Source organism: Anabrus simplex, chromosome 2 (assembly GCF_040414725.1).
Source record: "Anabrus simplex isolate iqAnaSimp1 chromosome 2, ASM4041472v1, whole genome shotgun sequence".
Lineage (NCBI taxonomy): Eukaryota > Metazoa > Arthropoda > Insecta > Orthoptera > Tettigoniidae > Anabrus > Anabrus simplex.
In genome coordinates, this window is record NC_090266.1 from 116,785,552 (window position 1) to 116,803,030 (window position 17,479).

Genomic DNA, 17,479 nt, shown 5'->3' on the forward strand with positions numbered 1-17,479 from the left:
CTTGATTTTTTCGTGCCAAAAGACAACTGAAAACTGCAGTCCTACAAGTTATGATCACCAGTTTTCAAATGATGTTGACATAAACATAATACAGATACCGGCTTTGTGCTATTTCGTCGGGGCGGTACAATACATCCATGCTATCCCCTATGTGTCATAAAATGCGACTAAAAGGGGTCCCAGGAACTCTTAAATTGGGAGCGTAGGTTGGTGACCACGCAGTTCGCAGTTATTTGAGTCCTGGCATTGTTTCCATTTACTTGTGCCAGGCTCCTCACTTTGTCTATCCTATCCGACCTCCCTTGATCAACTCTTGTTCTTTACCGACCCCGACTGTGATACAGTATTCGAGGCCCAGGGGGTCTTTGATTTTCATGAACTTCGTGGCTTCTGTCTTTCTTTGGCTGATACCTTCACTGTCGAAGTGTCGAAACCCTTCCATTTTCTCCCTCTGATTAGTCGTAATAGAGGATGGTTGCCCAGTTGTACTTCCTCTTAAAACAATCATAACCACCACCACCTTGTGTTATTTAGCTGCATTGGTTATCCATAAACTAGTAAGTAACTAAGAACATTACTTTCGATGTATACATGAAGAGTATTTTTGCCTCAGAACCTAAAAAATTTCCACATGAATGGATAACAACAGTTAGCAGACATAATTTAATGCACTCAACTCAAGAGGCATTCAGTTTTGTCAACATGCTGAAGTAACTTAACCTTTTTTAAATGCAGTACCCCTAACTACTTTCTTAATAAAGAATATCTTGAAGGTAATTTACTGTCTTTAAGTACATTAAGTTCAATATTTCATGTAAATATAATATAACAGAGGTACCGTTCAGATTTCCATGTTTCTGTCAATGAGATTACCTATTTCGACAGATGTTATTAATAAGAAAGTAACCTCCGTTGCATAGGCAGCAGCGCGTCGGCCTCTCACCGCTGGGTTCCGTGGTTGAAATCCCGGTCACTCCATGTGAGATTTGTGCTGGACAAAGCGGAGGCGGGACAGGTTTTTCTACGGGTACTCCGGTTTTTCCTATCGTCTTTCATTTCAGCAACACTATCATTTCATTTCATCTGTCAGTCATTAAACATTGCCCCAGTGGAGTGCGACAGGCTTCGGCAGCCGGCACAATTCCTATCCTCGCCGCAAGATGGGAGCTTCATTCATTCCATCCCTGACCCGGTCAATGATTGGAAAACAGGTTGTAGGTTTCATTAGGTTTCATTATTAATAAGAAATACAGTAAGACCAAGTTGTATGGAAGTAAAAGAGCATATAAGAGCACTTCTGTTGATTATTATTTCTCAAAAAAAGAAATTCAGATTCCGTTAATTATATTCCTATTCAAATAGCTCTGAATGTATTCATGTCCATTTGTTATACAGTTACAGTATATGAAGCAAAAAAAAAAAAAAAAAAAAGCAAAGTCATCTCCGTACAGGCCATGAAGGCCCTTGAAGGGATGGACGGTAAAGGCTTCCACTATCCGCAATCCTCGGCACTTGATGGGGTTGAGTGGTTAGCTCTACGCCCGGCCGCCTTTGCCCCCAGGAATTAACCTGGTACTCATTTTTGGTGTAGGCTGAGTGAACTTCAGGGCCATGTGCACCTCCAGAAGTGGAAATCTCGTTTCTTAAATTTTACGAATTCCTGACGGGGATTCGAACCCACGTCCTTCCGGGCGAACCGAGCACGAATTCACCGCCTCGGCCAGGCAGCCCCTATACAGTTATTTGGACGGTAGATGCCCAATTTAATCCTACATGAAAAATAGTAGCTTATTTGTTCTTATTTGAATATTTGGTACCTAAATCCTCTAAATTTGAATACATTTGCTTTTGGTTACGCTTACTTAAAGAATCAACATGGCGGTTCCATAAGTAACATTCGTATCTTGACCTCCCTAGACTGAACTTGGCTGGTAATAATCACACGACATTAAGAAACAAGGGTAAAATACTATGTCGCGCAATACACTGATCGGGACCTTGGTGGGGTAGATGGGGAATCACTCATAATGTTTGCAAGCAAATACCGGTATAGAATACATTTACAGTGTGGCGTACGGTATGTTTTGTGAGGACCATGAAAAACCCATACAGAGAGAAACAACTGTATTACATAAAGAAATAAGACGAAGCTGCTCCATGCAAGAGTCCACTAATGCACAGCGTACTAATAAGTTATAACAAATAAATACACCGTCGATTTGACACGAAATTTAACTCAAAAGGTAACATAGTTTTGATTTTGGAAAGAATGTTGATATACCCATTCCCAAGAAAGAAGGCGCTGTCAAGTATGAAAACTACCGCACCATTAGTATCTCACGCCTACAAAATTTTAGCGTGTATTATGTACAGAAGAATGGAAAGAGTAGTTGAAATAGAGTTGGGAGAAGATCAGTTTGGCTTCAGAAGAAATGCAGGAACACATGAAGCAATCCTGACTTACGTCTGGTCTTACAGGAACGAATTGAAAAGGCCAACTCTGCGTACATGGTTTTCGTAGAGCTGGAAAAGGCATTCGATAATGTTGATTGAACCAAGCTCTTTGGCATTTCAAACACCTCTAAACTAACTGAAAGAGTTTTCCGATCATGAGAGAAATTATGATAAAAATAACTGAAAACTAATTCGAGCTGGAGTTCTGATGTGACATGATTGGCTTGGATTGGACAAGAAGAAAAAAAAGGTAAAATTGTAATACCGCAAAAGAAGAATATTGGGCAAGATTGCGTCATACAGACCATAATCTGTGTTAATAACTCTTATTCTTGTCAACGATATCAACGAAATGAATAAGAAAAGACCAAGAGAGTTCGAACCCCATTGTCGGCAGCCATTACGATGGTTTTCGGTGGTTTCCCATTTTCTCACCAGGCAAATGCTGGGGCTGTAACTTAATTAAGGCCACGGCCGCTTCCTTCCCACTCCTAGCCCATCCCTATCCCCTCATCGCCATAAGACGTATCTGTGTCGATGCGACGTAAAGCAAAGCGTACAAAATAAATACGAAAAAAGTCGCGCATTGTTCTGTCCAGGAGGATTTAGGAACACAATATTTAATACCAATTATATCGGTTTTACGTCCTACTGAATACTTCTGAGATTTTCGGAGACGCCAGGTGCTGGCAAGTTTATCTCGCAGGATTTCTTGAAGTAAATCTATGGACAGGACGCTGGCGTATTTGAGCACTTTACCACTAGACTGAGCCCGGATCGATGCTGTCACCTTGAGCTCAGAAAGCCAGTGTTCTACTATGTCAGCCACTCAGCCCGCTGGGAATCCCAGGCGCCTTGGTAAAAAGCCACATATGTTGACACTCAAGTACCATGCCTCAATTCCAATAGCTTTCCGATGATGAGCGAATTCATGATAATAATAACTGAAAACTAATTCGGGCTGAAGTTTTGACGTGATGTGATTTGTTTGGATTGGATGAGAACAAAAACAGAAAAGTAAAATCGCAATAAATCCACGTGATAAAGAAGGTTCTCCCTTTAATAATAATAATAATAATAATAATAATAATAATAATAATAATAATAATAATAATAATAATAATAATAATAATAATAATAATAACAATAATAATAATAATAATAATGTCCGCCTCTGTAGTGTAGTGGTTAGTTTGATTAGCTGCCACCCCTGGAGGCCCGGGTTCGATTCCCAGCTCTGACACGAAATCTGAAAAGTGGTACGAGGGCTGCAACGGAGTCCATTAATCCTCGGGAGGTCGACTGAGTAGAGGGGGGTTCGATTCCCACCTCAGCCTTTCTTTAGGTGGTTTTCCATAGTTTCCCACTTCCCCTCCAATCAAATGCCGGTATGGTACCTAACGTACGGCCACGGCCGCTTCCTTTCCTCTTCTTTGTCTATCGCTTCCAATTCCACCCCCCCCCCCCCCAAGGCCCCTATTCAGCATAGCAGGTGAGGTCGCCTGGGAGAGTTACTGGTCTTTCTTCCCAGTTATATCCCCCGACCCAAAGTCTCACGCTCCAGGACACTACCCTTGAGGCGGTAGAGGTGGGATCCCTCGCTAAGTCCGAGGGGAAAACTAACCTTGGACGGTAAACAGATTAGGAAAGAAAGAAAGAAAGAAATAAAGAAAGTAAGAAAGAAAGACAGAAAGAATAATAATAATAATAATAATAATAATAATAATAATAATAATAATAATAATAATAATAATAATAATCGTATGGCCTCGGTAACCATGTTCAGGCATTTTAATTTCATTTCGGTTGCCTGCGATTCAATTTCAACGTTCCGTTCTATTCTATAAGATGACACAGAAGCTGACCTCCATTAATTTAGATTTACGTTACCAAGCGAGTTGTCACGTGGTTTGAGGCACCCAGCTGTCAGCTCGGATTCGGGAGATAGTGGGTTCGAATCCCGCTGTCGGCAGCCCTGAGGATGGTTTTCAGTAGTTTCCCATTTTCACACCAAGCAAATGCTGGAGCTTTACTTTAAGGCCACGGCCGCTTTTTTCCTGCTCCTAGCAGTTTCCTATCCCAACGTCTCCTTAAGAGGTATGTGTTTCGGCGCGACGTGAAGCAAATTCTAATAATAATAATAATAATAATAATAATAATAATAATAATAATAATAATAATAATAATAATTCTCTTTTACTTGCCGATCTCATACGAAGTGGAGTGCGAATTAACATTGTTTCCTGTGTTTTAAAAATCTGACTACTTCAGCCGGGTTTGAACACTCGGTCTTTGATGAAAAGGGCGACATTCTCTCACTGATCCACGGTGAGAACTGCTTTCATGGTGCGTTTTAATGGAACAAAACTTTTCTTGCCATTTCGCCAGGGTTATACCGTTCCCCGAAATAAGACTGTAGATCTATATTGCCTGGTCACACACATCTGCCTTCGTTTACGTCGGTGAGCAACAGGCATTTCGTCAGGTGTGATTCTGTAGAGGTGGGGAGCGCGCTTGAGGGGTATAAACAACCTGCTCTCTGCCTCGCGGTGATTGGAGCATCAAAGACTGTTTTAAATCCCAACTGCGATTTTCTTCTAAACAATGAAATCTGAGTGAGCTGTTAGCTGGTAGTATTTAGTCCAGTCGTAAAGGCTGGGTTTAAAACGAGCAGACTGCACAGTGAAGTTGGCTTGGCTAGGAGACGTAACAGTGGGCGGGGAGATAGCCTGAGACCTCACAGCTAAGACGACTCTCCTGCAATTAAGAGGGGGTGTGTTGGACGCAACAAGCGACTTCCCATCCACCGTGTGTCTGGTCCGTTGTCACTCATTATCAGTGATTAGTACAGCATTAAGTGGTAGATAAGTGGCAATCCTCGTTTTACGATAAGAAGATAATCACCTAGGTGCTAATCAGCGCGTGCTTTCATCAGCCTGTATTTCAAGGTAAGTAACGGTAAAGTCCCGCGAAATTTCATAATAACAAACATCAACTTGGTTCTAGGCCATGATGATTTACTATGACAATAATAATAGTGCCTTACATTCCTCAATTTGCCATTGTACTAGTTTATTTCCGAGAAACGTCCAGGCAATAACACAGCACCTACCCTTTCATTTTTATCCTACAGCAAACGGAATTTTCATTTTAAACGAAACTGCTTGAAAGTAATAATTTCTTCCTGGCCTTTTTTCTAGTTATGTAGGATTTTCATTAATGTAGATTCAGCCCAGATTTACGGCCGGATGTCCTTCCTGACACCAACCATATGTGAACGGTTGCATTCACTATTGTATGTTTCTGTAGGGTTATGTGTTCTCTGTAAATGGAGATGAGTATTAAGACAATGACGAACACCTAGCCACCGAGTTAGAGGAGTTAACCAGACGCGCCTTAACTCTCTGGTCTGGCCGGGAGTCGAACCCGAGATCCTATGAACCCAAGTCCACTACGCTGACCATTCAGCTAAAGAACCATGCCTTATAAATAAATAAATAAATAACTAAATAAAAATAAATAAATAAATTAATTAATTAAATAAATAAATAAAATAATGCTATTTGTTTAATATAGCTTTAATTTCTATAGATTTCAAGATATATCGGATTGTATTAATTTTGTCCGCTTAAGAAGCGCTGTAACATCTCGGAAGTCAACGATACGGAGCTGGCGCATTTCAGCTTCAAATGTCAGCGACCTTATCTAGGATTGAACCAACTATTAAAACAGAAGAATGATGACTTTGCCACGGAGCTCGGCAAAAGTAATGAATTCTGTCAAGTTCTTAAGTTCGGTGGAATAGCAAGTTAAGGGTAAGAAAATATCACCTGTTCCCTTATTTTCAGTGCTCTGCGTTCCCTTCGCATTTCACTCATAGCTCATCATCACTCTGAACTCTCTCACCCAAATATTAACCACAGAAATAGCCCGGACGACGAAACACGCGCCTATAAGCAAGGCTTGTGTTGTTAATGAGATCCGTGGTTCGAGCTGTCCTGCCTGCCATCTTGTGTGAGGGTTTCCCATCACTCACTTCAAGCAGCTGCTGGGATAGTCGCTTTTCCATTACATTATTTCTTTAAGAGCAATGGGCACCTGTAGGTCTCCTTCTGACAGTTAAGTGTAGCAATCAGCCACTGTTACTGTAGTGTCAGTAGTTGGATGGACACCTGTAGGGTTTAAAAATCTTTTCTTTCTTTCTTAATCCGTTTAACCTCCAGGGTTGATTTCCTCGGACTCAGCGAGGGATCTCACCTCTAACGCCTCAAGGGCAGTGTCCTGGAGCGTGAGACTTTGGGTTCGGAGGATACAGCTGGAGAGGAGGACCAGTACCTCGCCCAGGGGGCCTCACATGCTATGTTGAACAGGGGCCTTGTGGGTGGCATGGGAAGATCGGACGGGATACACCATGAAGAGGAAAGGAAGCGGCCGTGGTCTTAAGTTAGGTACCATCCCGGCATTTGCCTGGAGGAGAAGTGGGAAACCACGGAAAACCACTTCTAGGTTGGCTGAGGTGGGAATTGAACCTCTACTGAGATGACCTCTTGAGGCTGAGTGGACCCCGTTCCAGCCATCGTACCACTTTTCAAACTTCGTGGCAGAGCCAGGAATCGAACCCGGGCCTCCGGGGATGGCACGTAATCACACTAACCACTACACCACAGAGGCGGGCACAAGGTTTACAAAATATAATACCAATAATGTTTCCGGTATTTGTTTTACGCCCCACTAATTACCTTTGTGGTTTTGAGAGGTGCCGAGCTGTCACGATTCTTTCCCCCAGGAATTTTCTTACTTCCTTGTACAGTAAGTCTACCTATATAAGGATTTATTATCGAGATTCTGTATTTCGATTTTCAAGCATCACTCGCAAGTCACCCTACAAGCCAGCATTCAGAGTAGCTTTCTCGTATCATACATGGGATGTATGGATTCGAATCATTATAGAAACTACATTTTCTTCCTTTTCCTGCGCTTCTCTGTATTTCCTTAAGAGAATGCCCCGGATTTTCATTAACATGCTATTACTATTATTTGCCTGAAGCGAATAAAAGAAATATCCTTGCCATCGATGTCTTTTGAAAATCCACAGCCTGTTTCCAGTCATTCGACCGGGTCAGGAATGGAATTAATGAAGCCCCCATCTAGCAGCGAGGATGGGAATTGTGCCGGCTGCCGAAGCCTGCCGCACTCTTCTAGAATGCCTTTTACTACCCACAAAATATTATGCTCTGTACCTGCCTGGGTCTTAGTCCTTGATACGGTGTCCTTTAGATGAACATTTGCCATCCACACACATCTTGATACGTAGTAATTCGAGCTAGTTGGCTACGCGGTTCGATCAGTGCCACTAACTATTTTCATAGACGTCGATGTGCCGGAATTTTGTCCCGCAGGAGATCTTTTACGTGCAGATAAATCTACCGACACGAGGCTGGAGTATTTGAGCGCCTTCAAATACCACCGGACTGAGTCGGGGTCGAACTCGACAACGTGGGCTCAGAAATCCAGTGTTATACCGTCTGAGCCACTCAGCCAGGCCTTGATAGCAAGCTCCAAACAACCGAGCGAACTGGCCACACAGTGAAGGTCGTGTAGCTGTGACATGAGTGGGTGGGTTAGATCCCCCACAGTCGGCAGCTCCCCGAAGTTTCCGTGGTTTCCTATTTTCACACAATGCAAAGGTTACAACTGAACTCTAAATTCAGGCCGCGGCAGCTACTTCCCCTATCCTAAATCTTCCTTACTTCAATGTTCCAAAACAACTTGTATGTCCTAAAGTGACGTTAAACCATTAGCAAAGAATCGCATAACCTACTGTATTGTTTAAGAATTACGCATTAAAAATATTGTCTACAATAATATAGCCTACATCTAAGAAAATAACACCGGGTTGCAATCTGTGAATTAAAAAACAGATTTGTTTTTGTTGTTATTGATCTTGTTGGTGACGATGATTCAGGAGTCTAGAGTATTCTGTTCAAAATTACTTCCGTACTTCAATTCCGTAACCTGTGTTCTTGTGATGTCTTTCCTGCTGCATACCTGGAATTAATTGGAGCTGGAATTGGGAACAGGAAAACAAAGTAAGCTTGCAGTTTTACGTAACTGTGAGCTTTAGAGATAGGATCTATGGCTTTACGTGGAAACCTAATCACAGGGACGTGAAGTTTTATTAAAGAAATCGCACGTGTTTTGGCCAGGTGTTAATCTGCTATGGTAAGAAGCCAGTGAAATGCTAAGCAGCTATCACGTCTCTGTAGATATCAGGCTTCCAAGACCAAGGAAACTTATCACCATAGTATTTACATATAATTGAGATTAAATCACCATTAAAATCATCCACCTCCGTATGTAACGGGTTATTAGCCTATGTTACCCCTGTAGTCCGAGGGGTACCGGGTTCGATTCTCAGTCAGGTCGGGAATTTTAACCTTGATTGGCTAATTCCTCTGAATGGACTGTGTGCGTGTGTGTGCTTTCTATTGTTATTACTATAAAATTAATTTCAAGGATATCTGATGACGAAATTCAGTCACATACCTCTCGAGTCCATGAAATCGTTCTTTAACGGGTTAAACCGTTCTCGTCTGTGCAAATAAACCTTATTGTGCAGTAGGTGTACACTATGAAACTACTCCTCTGCTGTATTTATTTCAGTCTAATATTTGACTCATAAGTAAATATTCACAATAAAACACACCGTCAAACAATACCGTATTTATAACTACATTAGTGCATGAGACCATATACAGTATTTGAGGGGCACAAGTGGTTAGGAATTAATTCCCTTATTCAGAGGAAAGATATTGAATCCCTAACACTAAGTTGACCGGGCGAGTTGGCCGTGCGCGTTGAGGCGCGCGGCTGTGAGCTTGCATCCGGGAGATAGTAGGTTCGAATCCCACTATCGGCAGCCCTGAAAATGGTTTTCCGTGGTTTCCCATTTTCACACCAGGCAAATGCTGGGGCTGTACCTTAATTAAGGCCACGGCCGCTTACTTCCAACTCCTAGGCCTTTCCTATCCCATCGTCGCCATAAGACCTATCTGTGTCGGCGCGACGTAAAGCCCATAGCAAAAAAACACTAAGTTGGCATTTAAGGGTGCTTAAGTGGGACAGAGACCATAAACGGTAGATATTCAGTCACGCTAAAGAACTGCTTTTAAGAACGGCAAAATTCCGATGTCCCTTAAAATTGGTGTTAGTTGAAAGGACGTTAAACAATGTTATTACAGTATTGTATGGTTTTCAATTAAATAACAACAGACCATTGTCTGACAAAGCAAGATAAGCAGATTGTAGATGTCATTTCCATTCCAGAGAGTTAAGTAGGGAGTAAATTGGGGATATTTCACTTCATATGTCTACTTCTATTTTCTTTTATTTCGTTTAATTCCACCTTGGCTCTCGTTCCTCTCATGTTGTTGACTGAAAGCGGCATTCCTTGTAGGGAGGGAGGAGAGGAGGTGTGTTCCGTAGGCAAGTTCAAAAAACAAGCGTATAGAAAACAAAGGATGAAAATAAACTGGGAACTGCGCCTTGCCAAAACACAGAGGCTAAATCGTTCCAACACTCTTGTCGTTAGAACTAATCACTTTCGTTTGCAAGAAAATAAAACAAAGGAAGCCAATAAAATTACTACAACAAAAAGAGTATTTGTCAGTACGTTACTTGTTTTGATCTTGAGCAACCGTGACTGTGAAACCTAGATGAGCTGAAATTGCTGACGTTCTTTGGGGTGTGTTGTAAGCTGTACAGGTTATCATACAAATAACTCCTAAAAGTATACAGGGTGGCCGAAAACAACGTGTGAACTGGGGATATGAACGTTAGAGCGTTGGTCATGATGATAAATAACTTGAAAGAACGATATCTCGCACCATTGCAATTTTCAAAGACGAAAGTTATGGTCTGCGATAAAAAAGCAGACTCAAGTATGAAAATATTGGTGGGCAACAAAACACTGGAAAATGCTAAAGAATTTAAATATCTCGGAAGCAAAATTACCAAAGATGGAAGAAGCAAGAAGGAAATCAAAAGTAGAATTTTACAAGCCAAATTACTATTTTACAAAAAGAAACGTTTATTCACTACAAATTCCATTAATCTTAAAACAAGAAAAAAAGATGATTGAAAGCGTATGTTTGGAGCATTGCTCTTTTGGTGGACAATTGGAAAGGAAGCAGAAAGAAGGTCAATTCCTTTGAACAATGGTGTTATAGAAGAATGCTAAAGATTAGCTGGTCGGAAAAAATAACGAATGCTGAAGTGTTTAAGAAGGTGGAGGAAAATTATACCTTACGGAAAAGTATAAAGAGGAGGAGTACTAGACTGATAGGAAATATTTTGAGACACCATAGCCTGTTGGAAACGGCATTGGAGGGGATGGTTGAAGGCAAAAGACGTCGAGGAAGACCAATATGCGCAGCAAATCATGTCTGATGTAGAATGCAGAAGCTATGAAGAGATGAAGAGGAAAGCTATGCCGCAGACCAATCGATGGATTGAATAGTTAAGAAGAAGATTACAATTTCATCAGCTGCTCGAGATAACCAATCAGATCAGATCGCAGACGAATAAAATAATCTTTATGAGGGTGTGTTGCTAAATCTGTACGTGGCTAAAGACCAGTTGAAGAAAGAAACTTCGCCCGGGGAGCGGTTTGTATACAGACCTCCGAGCTACGGTGTGTTTGTGTTTGATGCTGATTTCTGGGCATGACTCTCAAGCCGTTCTTAAGTCACGTACAGATTTAGCAACATCGCCGCGCAAAACCCGTTTGAATTCGTCCGCGAAGCGATCTGATTGGCTAACTTCAGAAGCTGATAATGACCACGGCGCGAGATATGGAATTATCTTGTTTCTTTCTTAATCCGTTTACCCTCCAGTGTTGGTTTTTCCCTCGGATTCAGCGAGGGATCCCACCTCTACCGCCTCAAGGGCAGTGTCCTGGAGCGTGAGACATTTGGTCGGGGGTATACAACAGGGGAGGATGACCAGAACCTCGTCCAGGCGGCCTCACCAGCTATGCTGAAAAGGGGCCTTGTGGGGGATGGGAAGATTAGAAGATATGGCCAAGGAACGGGGAAGGAAGTGGTCGTTGCCTTAAGTTATGTACCACCCCGGTATTTGCCTGGAGGAGAAGTGGGAAGTCACGGAAAACCATTTCGAGGACAACTGAGGTGGGAGTCGAACCCTCCTCTACTCAGTTGACCTCACGAGGCTGAGTTGACCCCGTTCCAGCCCTCGTACCACTTTTTAAATTTCGTCGCAGAGCCTGGAATCGAACTCGGGCCTCCGGGGGTGGCAGCTAATCACACTAACCACTCACCACAGAGACGGACTGTCAGGTCTGCAACCAAATAATTTCCGAATGATTGATGAATCCCCGATTCCTATTCAACGCATACAGTATGCATACGGTACTTGGAGAGTTATACCACACGCAATCGGAGTTTTGGCCTAGTGGTCACCGTACCTGTTTGCGAAACTCGAAGACGTGAGGTCGAGTCTCGTCGCAGCTATGTTTCTTGTACAAAATAAATCAATATTCGAGGGAACTTGAAGGTAGAAATGGGAACAAAAGTATTACGCAAATTTCAGTACCCCTTATTTTCTACCTGAAATTAATATCGGCCTAAACGTTCTTACAGTTACTGCTGGATATATGCAGTGTATATTCACAGTTCAAAAGAGTTAGGGGAACATGTTTTGTAACGTCTGGTATGTGAACGTTAATTTCGTAGATAGGGTTCCGATGGTCGTACAGCATACCATGAGACCTCAACTACTCAGGGTATGTCAAATCGAAGTCATACTCCATCTGTAGGCGTAGCCATGCATTAAACTGTCAGGTGACCCCTCAAAACAAAGTGAATAGCGGTGCGCCCGTGTGTCGTTGTGAGGTACACAGACTACTGCTGTCATTTGAGCACGTTGTATGTCAACGAGCACATCCCATGAGACATCTTAACGAGGTTTAAGTCGCAAGGGCCGTCACTTTGATCCAGGAAGGATGGACTTTCCGTCGTGTTGCTGTGGATCTCAATGTCTCTCCGTCAGTTATTCACCGCTTGTGGAATCGCTACAGTGAGACAGGTCAGTTCAAAAGGGGGGTTGGACAAGTTCGTGGACATATGACAACCCCACAGGATGACCGATATCTGACCATCTGTGCGTTGCGGCATCATTCAGCAACTGCCAGAGAGCTGCAACAAGACCTCAGGAGGGTCACTGGAATCACGGTGTCTGTCCAGACAGTAAGGAACAGGTTAAGAGAAGTATCCTTACGACTCAGACGTCCTGTTCAAGTGCCCTGTTTAACGCAGTTACATCGCGCAGCTCGCGTGACCTTAAATAAGGTACAGCCCCAGCATTTTCCTGGTGTGAAAATGGGAAACCACGGAAAACCTTCTTCAGGGCTGCCGACAGTGGAAATCGAACCCGCTATCTCCCGGATGCAAGCTCACAGCTGCGCGCCCCTATCCGCACGGCCAACTCGCCCAGTCGCCTTCTGCTTACCCGTACCACGTCAACTGGCAACTTCGCCAATGGGGACCTATGTTGTTCACAGACGAGTCCAGATTTTCCCTGACATAGCGTGATTGACGTCAACGTGTATGGGGACGCCGTAGTGAGCAGTACATCCCAAATGTCCAGGAAAGCGATGGATTCGAACAAGCTTATGTGATGGTGTGGGGTGGCATCAGTATTGATGTCCGTACGGATCTTGTCGTCGTCCGTGGTAATCTTACCGCTGCGGAGAACATCGAACAGATACTGCTACAACATGTGTTGGTTGCTGCATACGGTGTTGGCCCTGAATTCATACTCATTATTCCACTCCCTAACTCCTCTTCCTTCTTCTTCTTCTTCTTCTCTGTAGCTTCCAGGGTCGGTTTTTCTCTCGGACTCAGCGAGGGATCCCACCTCTACCGCCTCAAGGGCAGTGTCCTGGAGCTTCAGACTCTGGGTCAGGGGAGACAACTGGGAAGGATGACCAGTACCTCGCCCAGGCGGCCTCACCTGCTATGCTGAACAGGGGCCTTGCAGGGGGATGGGAAGAATGGAACGGAGAGACAAGGAAGGGGGAACGAGGAGGACGTGGCCTTAAGTTAGGTACCATCCCGACATTTGCCTGGAGGAGAAGTGGGAAACCCCGGAAAACCACTTCCAGGATGGCTGAGGTGGGAATGGAACCCACTTCTAGTCAGTTGACCTCCAGAGGCTGAGTGGACCCCGTTCCAGCCCTCGTACCACTTTTCTAATTTCGTGGCAGAGCCGGGAATCGAACCCGGGCCTCCGGGGGTGGCAGCTAATCGCACTAACCACTACACCACAGAGGCTAAACGAATATTTGCCCCAGTTTGTCCTCCTGAATACCAAATTTATCTTCTCCTTTTTAAAACACTATACAGGCTTATTTATCTACTAATGTCATTCCACGCCATCTCTCTGCTGACAGTTCTGAACACACCGCTTAGACGAGCAGCTCGTCTCCTTTCTGCCAAGTCTTCCCAGCCTAAATTCGGCAACATTTTCGTAACGCGACTTTTTTTTTTGAAATAACCCAGAAAAAGTCACGCTGCATTTCTTTGGATTTATTTTTTCGAAGCAAGTAATACTGTTGAGGGTCCCATTAACTGGAACAATACTGTAACTGAGGTCTTACCAGACAATTATGTGCCCCCTCCCTCGCATCTTTATTACAATCGCTAAATAACCTCATAACTATGTGAAGTGATATCTAACCTTTATATACAGTCCCGTTAATGTGTTTGTCCCAAGTGAATGTTAACACCTGGGTACTTATGATGATCTTCATGAGGAACTTTCACATCATCAATGCAGTATCTAATTAAATCTTAAAAGACTTTACCTCTTTGTGAAACTCACAACCTGAGATTTCATCCCGATAATCATCATACCATTACCTGCTGTTCATCCCACAATATTGTCGAGGTCTTCTTGCAGTCACTCAGAATCTTGTTACTTTGTACCAGGGGTTCTCAAACTGTGGTACGCGCACCAGCGCTGTTACACGTGCCTTCAGATACCGGTACGCACGATTGGTAGAAATATACTGTACAATTTGTTAAATTAACAAAAGTACACTTTTTCTTCTTTACTTCAATATTCGCAGCCTCTTTATTATTATTATTATTATTATTATTATTATTATTATTATTATTATTATTATTATTATTATTATTATTATTATTATTATTATTATTATTATTAAAGGCGTATGTATGTATGTATGTATGTATGTATGTATGTATGTATGTATGTTCACTCCTCAGTCCGAAGGCTGGTTGGATCCTCAACAGATCCACCATTAGCTGTCATAGATGGCATAGGCATCACTGAAGATGCGTACTAGGGAAATGAGGAATAAGGTAGTTTTCCATTGCTTTCCACACTGAGCCAAAAATTATTGTTATTACATAATTTTATCAGTCTGCCAAGCCCACTGACATGCATGCACGAACCGACCCTATGAGCAACATTTTTAAACCATTGAATGCGAGGGTCCTCCTCTGTGCTGTAGTGGTTAATGTGATAAGCTGCCACCCCCGGAGGCCCGGGTTCGATTCCCGGCTCTGCCACGAAATTTGAAAAGTGGTACGAGGGCTGGAATGGGGGCCACTCAGCCTCGGGAGGTCAACTGAGTAGAGGTGGGTTCGATTCCCACCTCAGCCATCCTGGAAGTGGTTTTCCGTGGTTTCCCACTTCTCCTCCAGGCAAATGCCGGGATGGTACCTAACTTAAGGCCACGGCCGCTTCCTTCCCTCTTCCTTGTCTATTCCTTCCAATCTTCCCATCCCCCCCCCCCCAGAGGCCGCTGTTCAGCATGGCAGGTGAGGCAGCCTGAGCGAGGTACTGGTCATCCTCCCCAGTTGTATCCCCCGACCCAGAGTCTGAAGCTTCAGGACATTGCTCTTGAGGTGGTAGAGGTGGGATCCCTCGCTGAGTCCGAGGGAAAAACCGAACCTTGCGGGTAAACAAATAAAGAAGAATAATGCAAGGACTGGCTGCATAAGGAATGGCATTACTATAACTGAAAGTCAACTCAAGAGCTCCGCATGTGAGCACGTCTCCTGTTCCCCCTTCCCGTCTCCGTTCTCTATCTCCGCCACAACCAGCTTATTATTAACTTCGTGCGTCTATCTGACAAGTACTTCATTCTCAAATACTGAAGCATCAAAAGAAATCACTTCCTTTCACATAGCTGTACTTTGATTACGTACCAAACCTATTTATTCCTTTATTGACCATGTAAAAGCTACAGATAACTGACGAATGCCGAGGCAAGAGAAGCAAGGGTTATTTTTATTTCATAATGCCATTTGTGTGAGCCACACGGGGACTTGCAGCATAAGTATACGATTGAGCTCTCGTGCAACGACTGTCAGTGGCAGTTTCTCACAGTTCAACAAACTGAAAAACCCACCTGTGAGTGGGATTGCAAAATACAATGTTTCCAGGAATGTTGTAAATGTTATAGTCTCGTCATTCGGAAGGTAAAGACGAACTCATGATCCCCTCATGACAACATTTCTGCAGGTAGAGGGCGATTGCGAATACAGATTATTATTATTATTATTATTATTATTATTATTATTATTATTATTATTATTATTATTATTATTATTATTATTATTATTATTATTATTATTATCGAATACACCAAGGATCTTATCCCCATACCGTGTTATAAGGCCCTTCCTGTTTTATTTACGGCGAGTGCATATTTCGAACTGAGCTGACACATGGGCCTACTGACGAACAGCCAGCGTTACCAGCGTTACACTACGTTTCCTCAAGGTAATAAACCGTGCGCTCCTGTTTACGTTAATCCTTGATTGACCTTAGGTACTTGTGACACCACTGAATTAAATCCGCTCGTTCCAGTAAAGCTGAAGCTCTATTCCGCCTCTTAAAGACAAATTGTAAATCCGTCATCAACTTCCGAATTGTACTCTCACTGAAATTAGGTAGCTCGGCATCCATATTTACTGCAGTTGTCACTTTCTTGACAGTCGGAATTTCGTTCTTAAGAAAAAACTGTGCACTTTTTTCCTAACGCCACTTAAAACAAAATCAGAATATTGTGACACACGTACTCTTTTCCCTTTGGACGCCGGTCGACTTGTATTTTCCGTGGAGTTTAAATTCCACGCGAACGGCGTAAATACTGTACACAGAAACGCCGGTCAGCTGCGCGGTCTTTTTCACCACGTCTTCCACAGGCCACAGCGGATTCTCATTTCGTAGGCTACTGTAAACTTTTAAAACACCTTGGTTTAGATTTCTTACTTAATTTTTCTCTACTTTTGTTAGCTTTAAAGTATTTCACAGTGGACTCAAGCGCCACAGCATCACACACGTGTTGCTCACAGCTGGCAGCCATCATGAATACTGAAAATGCTGTTGCAACCAGTATTGCCAAAAGTTTTCTTGGATCCATCTTCAACGTCGCAAATATCATGCGAACTCATCAGCAATGGAATGAACTCGAACAAAGCTTACACAGTGCAGTAAGATATCAATCTCATATTAAATAATTATTATTTTGCTACATACACTACTGAGAACAATAACTGTTCATAGCCATCTACGTATGAAATATAAAAGTTGGTTTGGTAACGAACCCGAATAACATACAACCTGCGATATATTTTCCATATTTATACAGGGCAAACATTTTTAATTCGTCAAGTCAGTTCACCACAATATCTAACCAAACTGAAGTAAGCTCCTGACTTTAGAAACAAGTAACGAACCTAGGGAACTATTTAGCGCTGCGGAAGCCTTTTCACCGACCAGAAGTCTAACATCAAAGGGACCGCTTAGGTCTTGAGTTGACTCTCGGTATAGCATCCTTCTCACTTTCATACTGTCAAAGCCAGGGATAAGACTGAGACAGATCAATGAAAGTAACAAAATTACTCTAACCCGTACCAGAAGATATAGTGCACTGTAAAAACTAGACCTCGCCAGCAAAGGCATATTATTA

The 17,479-nt window shown here is 42.8% G+C and overlaps 1 protein-coding gene across 1 annotated transcript in view; it reads left to right on the plus strand.

Moving 5' to 3' along the window:
- The first annotated feature begins 5,015 nt into the window (after positions 1-5,015).
- LOC136863916 (electron transfer flavoprotein beta subunit lysine methyltransferase) overlaps positions 5,016-17,479 on the plus strand; it is a 205,925-nt gene continuing 193,461 nt past the window's right edge. The window contains exon 1 of the mRNA XM_067140338.2: positions 5,016-5,402. The gene's annotated coding sequence lies outside the window, so the exon portion shown is untranslated. The remainder of the gene's footprint in view (positions 5,403-17,479) is intronic.